Below are 6,458 nucleotides of genomic sequence, written 5' to 3'. Positions count from 1 at the left end.
GGACATCTTGAAGAACCACAATTACTGCACAAGATAAGTAACCTCCTTCTTCTCAGGGTAGCATCCAAATGGGTTGTCCATTGTAGGTGACTCTACAGCAGTACCCTGAGAGAGGGTGGAGCTTTGGAGTTTAGTCCAATATTGAGGATAGTATAGTCGAGCCAAATATAGCATCAGATGCTGAGTCATGGGTGACTGCATAATCTTCAGCAAATGTATGAGCAGATGCCCAAGGTGCTGCTCTGCATTATTCAGGAAGGCTATGGAAGTGGACAGCTTTATCACCTACAGAGATCTTGTAGAGTAAGTTCGAGCTCCAGAAGGAGATTGAAAGTCATGCACACACATAGCAGTAGTTAATGCAATCCGATATCCACATAGGGAGTCTTTGCTTAGAGATAGACAGATCTAAAGGATCCCCTGTGATGGAAAGGAATAGTCTTGAAGATTTTCTGAAAGGTTCGGTTCTTTCCAAATAGAAGGCTAATGCTCTCCTCACGCTGTGTGTGTATAATGTTGCCTCCCTTTTATCCCAGTTCAGTTTGGGAGAGAAGGTTGGGAGGTGGATAAGTTGATTTATGTGAAAGGCTGAAGATATTTTTTGTAGGAATTTGGGGTGTGATTTGATCTTGTCTTTGAACACCATTGTAAAGGGGGGTACACTATTAGGGCCCCTATCTCTCCCATTCTCTGAGCAGTTGTGATGGCCACTAGGAATGCTGTTTTCATAGAGAGGTGTTGAAGTGAACAAGTGGCCATAGACTCAAAAAAGGGGACCTAGTAAGGCAGTTTAAGATAAGGTTAAGGTCTCATGGTGGTGTAGGATCTCTGGTTTGAGTAGAGGTCATTCATACCTTCAAAAATCTTTTCATTGTAGGATGAAAGAACACAGGAGGATGGAAAGCATTGATGGCTGCAAGAGGTAATTTTACTGAACTTAGAAATAGACTTGATTGCTTTAATTCTAGTAAGTAATCTAGCACAATCAGTATAGGATTGGATGTAGAGGTAACCTGTCTTGCATCACACCAGAGTTGGAATCTCTTCCATTTTTGAATGTATGTGTGACATGTAGTTATTTTCCTGCTATGTATCAGTACCTCCCTTACGTCCTCAGAACAATTCATTTCTATTATTTTTAAACATCAAGGAATCATACTTTGCATCAGAGAACTTGTACATTGGATGATAGATCAGGCCCACATCCTGAGAAAGACGAGGAGGAACAGGGTGGAGACTGATTTTTTGACAAACCGCAAAGTGAGAAACTTATGGAAACCATGTCTGTCTTGGCCACATTAGCACTATAAGAATAACGCTGGCCTTTTATTTCTTTCTTATCACCTCGGATATTAGTGGAATCGTTGGAAAAGCATATAATTGATGCCTGTCCTATCTGAGGAGAAAAGCATCTCAGAGAATGGTGACCCAGTCCTGCTCTGGAGCAGAATTAGGAGGATTTCTTGTTCTTGGCTGTGGTGAATAGACCTTTTGGAGTTCCCCAATATATGAATATGCTGTGAAAGATGGTAGTTTCTACTTCCCATTCGTGATCTTGGGAAAACGTTCTGCTGAGAATATCTGCTGTAGTGTTCTGTATACCCGGGAGGTAGGTTGCTGAGATGCTGATGTGGTGACAAATGCACCAGTTCCATAGTTTCACTGCCTCAGCAGACAAGAAAGTTGATCTTACTCTTGCTCTTCCCGGGCAGTTTATGTAAAACACACATGCATTGTTGCTTTTGATCGGAAGTAGGAAGTGTGAGCAGGCGTTCCTGATTACTCTAAGCTCCAGTAAGTTTATATGTAATGTGGATTCAAGAGAGGACCATTTTCCCTGAATGTTGTAGGTGTCCAGCTGGGCATCCTATTCCATTAGGGATGCATCTGTTGTCAGTATGAATGACAGGGGTGATTGAATCAAAGGGACTCCCATGCAGACATCGTTAGGATCTATCCATCAATCAAGAGTTTTTGATCAACAAGGATATTGATAGAAGTTTGTATAAACTGTCTGCTTGTGACATACCATTCTGAGCCATCCTTGAAGGCAACGCATATGGAGTCTCGCATGATTTATGACAAACGTGCCCACCACCTGTTGCCCCAGTAGTTGAAGACAGGTTCGGGCTGAGGACTGGCCAGAACTGTTGAGATTAAGCTGGCTAAAGTGTTGAACCAGTGCAATAGGAGGAAAGCTTTGGCCTCCATTGCATCTAGGTAGGCTCCTATGAATTCCAGCTGTTGCCCTGGGATCAAATTGGATTCTGGGTATTTAGTTGTAGTCCCAACCGTAGGAATAAATCTATAGTCTTTTGTATGTCTCTCAAGGTATTGGTGAAGGAACGTGCTTTGAGGAGGCAATTGTCTAGATATGGAAAGATATGTCTAGATATGGAAATCATATCTTGTTTGTGAAGTTGAACAGCTACCACAAAAAGGATCTTTAAGAACACCCTGGGTGTAGATGAGAGAACAAATGGGAACACATGTATTGGAAATTAACTTGACCCAGAGTGAATCTTAGAAACCTCCTGTGAGATGGGGGATTTGATATGAAAGTAAGCATCTTATAGGTTGAGGGCCAAGAACCAGTCCCCCTGGTCCAGAGATGGGATTATTACTGCCAAGGTAAATATCGAATTTTTATCTATTGAGCGGCCTTAGATCCAGAATGGCTCTCTAACATTTTCTTTTTCTGTATTAGAAAGCATTTGGAATAGAAACCTTTCCCTCTGTGTTGGGTGAGAACTGGTTCTCTAGCACCTAGTTTTAGAAGGTGGTTTGTTTCCTCATGTAAGAGGTGCTTGTGAGAAAGGGGCCTGAAGAGGGACAGGTATGAGTAGAGGGGAGAGAGGTAAAATGGATTGACTATCCTTTGGCGATGATCTCTGGTATCCACTCATCTGTGGTTATACTCACTCCTTTACGTCAAAACTGGGAAAGTCCGTTGCAGCAAAGAAACTGGGTGTGGTAATTCGGGACCTCAATCAACACATCAAAATTGCTGTTTGGGTGTAGGTTATAATGCCAATGATTGTGATGGCAGTCTGTCTCTGTTTCTGTAATCTCTGCATCTTTCTTTGGGGTTCATACTGTCTCCGCGGAGGAGGAAAGTAAGTAGGCTGAGAGCTCTGTGTCATCTGGTACTTTCTTTATCTCCTTTTTGGGTCAGGGGTGTAAATACCCAGAGAACGTAATGTGACCCTGGAATCTTTCAATGTGTGGAGGGATTTGTACTTTTTTTCTGCCAACAATTTTGATCCTCAAATGCGACCTTCTCCACTATGGCTTGTACCTCCTTTTGGAAAGCAAGAGAGGTGATATTAAGAAGCTCTCCTCATGGTCACTGCTGTTGAGATGGAACAAGCAGCTGTATCAGCATCATCCAGAGAAGCCTGTAATGTTGTCCTCCCCAGGAACTGACCCTCAGCAATAATCACCTGAAATTGCTCTTTTTGATCTAAAGAGAGGTGCTCAATAAATATGTTCTAATTTAGAATAATTGGCATGGTTGTATTTTGCCATGGGGGCTTGGTAACTAGTGATCCTAAATTGTAGGGTCACTGAAGAATGATTTACATCCAAATAAATCCAGTCGCTTCCAGTCCTTGTTATATGATAGTGTTTTAGTATGGTGCTGTCTACCACATTTGTTAACGGCGCTGATGATCAGTGAATTTAGGAATGGGTGAGAGAATAAAGAGTCCACGTCTTTAGAGGGCACAATGTTTTTTGTCCACCTGTTTGCACATTGAGGGGTATTGTAGTTGGTGTCTGCCATATAGTTTTTGACAGGTCAAGCAAAGCCTCGTTGATGAGGAGTGCAATTCTGGCTGATGACTATATCTGCAATATGTCAAGCAGTTTGCTGTGTGACTCTGACTTCTTCAAGTGGGATTTGTACCAAATCTGCTACCCTCTTAAAGAGGTCTTGGAACTGCTTGAAGTCATCTGCTGTAGGTTGTGGGGGAGGCATAACGACTTCAACAGGAGAAGATGAGCAAATGTTGTTCACTGGAGAAGACTTCTTGTCTAGTCTTTCCTCCTGAGCCTCAAAGGTCTCCTCTTGATGATCAGGATGTCTGGCTAATGAAGCTGAAGCAGATCGTGCTCCTTTATCCCTTTTGGGTGATGCTAGATGTCCTCAAAAGTGGGTGTCTATATGCCACTCATGGGTCCCAGTATGGCCACAAAAGTGGTGCAAGGGATATGGGTAGGGACATCCAAGTCGCAAACCAATCCATAGCTGAAAGTCAAGGAATTATGGAGGCCAGAGTTAACATACACAGCCCAAACTTCGCAATGTAGAAGAATTGTTCCGAATTCTTAAATCTAAAACTGGACAAAATCTCCCATCCTTTTTATGCAACAGAAAGTATCTTGAATAAAACCCATGGTCCCTCATCTGTTTGGATATCTCCTTAACAGCCCATATCAGAAGCAATTTCTGCATTTCTGACAGTAGAATGAGAAGATTCCCTGAAAAGAGAAGGTTGGGGTAATAAATGGGGTAGTTTCTTAAACGTAATGGCATATCCCTCCTCTAGAATTTCTAGGACCCATTTGTCTGATCTAATGAGCCTCCATTTTCTGATAAAAATGGGCTAGCCTGTTTCCAAACAGAGAAAGGCAAGGGTCCTTGTTGTTTGGTTCTTGACATTCTGTCCTCACATCAAATCTGAGGCCTGGCATTCAACAAAAACAACAGATAGGGAGCAGATTGTTTAGATTTAAGCCTCAGTTTGACCTTGTATTTGCTCTGGAAAGATGTAGATTGCCAGAGTTGTTTCTTGCATCTTTGATTTGACAAGATATAAGCTGAAGAAGACTGGATAACACTGTCTCTGATTGTGGAAAAAAGGAGTAGAAGGTCTCCTAATAGAAGAAATCAAGCCCAAAGAGTTCTTTAAAGCTGTCATTCTAAATCAGCTTCCCCAGCAACTCCTCCATCTTGTCACTTAAAGGATCATCCCCTTCGAAGGAGAGATCTTCCACCTTAATTCTGGTATCCAGAGCTAGAGAAGAGGAGCAAAACCAAGCACATGTCCTCGGAATAACTTCAGAAATAAGTGCTCTGGCAGAAGAGTCTAAAATATTAAACAAAGCCCTGAATGTGTGCTTTGCCACATTTTGACCTTCCATTAGGATTGCATTTGCCAATCTCCTTTTGTCATCCACCAAATCCTTCACAAACGATGTCATCTTTTCCCACAGGTGGAATTGATACGCTATAACTGCTTGATAATATGCCACCCTGATGATGAGAGAGGGAGAAGAGAGCACCTTTCTCTTTAGGGAATCATTCTTTCCTCTTTCAGCAGAAGTGGCATATGCTTGTCCCAACCCCAACCTGCTACTGGCAGCAGCCACTACCAGCAAATTAAGACTAAACTATAAAAAATGGTTACTAACCTTTTGTAACTATTTTCCAGGATGCGTTACACATGTGCATTCCATAAGTAAATTGATTGATTTGAAAGTACCTTAGAGAGAGAACTGGGATCAGGTCATAATTATACCTTATCTTTAAATAAGACCCTGTACATTGGCTTGGATGCGAGGGTGCACAGGTCAGAGACACTTCTGGCAGAATGATGACAATTAGGAAAGGTACCTTCCACAAAAGGTGTGGGAAGGAGCATGTTGTAACGGCTCTAAAGGTGGTCCCATAAGTTTAGACAAAACCAAGTTCAAGTCCCAAGAGTGAACAGGCTCCCTTAACTGAGGGTACAATCTTTCCAAGTTTTAAAGAATCTAATTGTCATGCCATTAGATAAAAACAGAACAGTTATCCACACAAGCGTGAAAAGTTGATTCTCCTGAATGATTAATCTTGATAAAGGAAATTGCTAAGCCTTGTTGTGTCAAGTGCAGCATATAGTCAAGCATATTTTGGATGGAGGAATGCAGTTGTGAGACTGCTGTTAGGGATTTAACCATGAAGCTTCCAGGCTGTTAAATGAAGGAATTGCAGGTTTGGGTGGAAAAGCCAACCATGATCCAGAGAGATCAAATCTGAGTGCAATGGGAGTGAGATTGCAGTTGCCTTTGAGTGGTCCAGTAAGTTGGAGGACCAGTCTTGGCAGGGCCATGCTGGGACTATTGAAATAACCCAGGCATGGTACTGCTTGATTTTTAGCAGCACTCTTTGAAGGAATGGGATTCAGGGACAAGTGTAGTAAAGCTTCTCTGTCCAGGGTAGCAGGAAGGCATCTGTGAAGGAGCCTGAAGTATGGCCTTGCAGGGAGTAGAACTGGTGACATTTTCTGTTGTACTTGTTTGCAAATAGGTCTAATGTGGTATTTGAGATACGAAAGCCTGACAGGCAAGACAAATCACTCTGAGCTCTCTGATGTCAATATGAAGAGCAAGCTGTCTCAAGGACCAAAGTTTGGAGGGGCCACAGGTGAGCTCCTCATTCTAGACCTGACACATCTGCTACCAGAGTCATCAAC

The sequence above is a fragment of the Emydura macquarii genome, unplaced genomic scaffold, assembly GCF_026122565.2.
Source record: "Emydura macquarii macquarii isolate MOO-44397 ecotype Brisbane River unplaced genomic scaffold, CSIRO-AGI_Emac_v2 contig_1725, whole genome shotgun sequence".
Classification (NCBI taxonomy): domain Eukaryota; kingdom Metazoa; phylum Chordata; order Testudines; family Chelidae; genus Emydura; species Emydura macquarii.
This window is presented reverse-complemented; position numbering follows the sequence as displayed.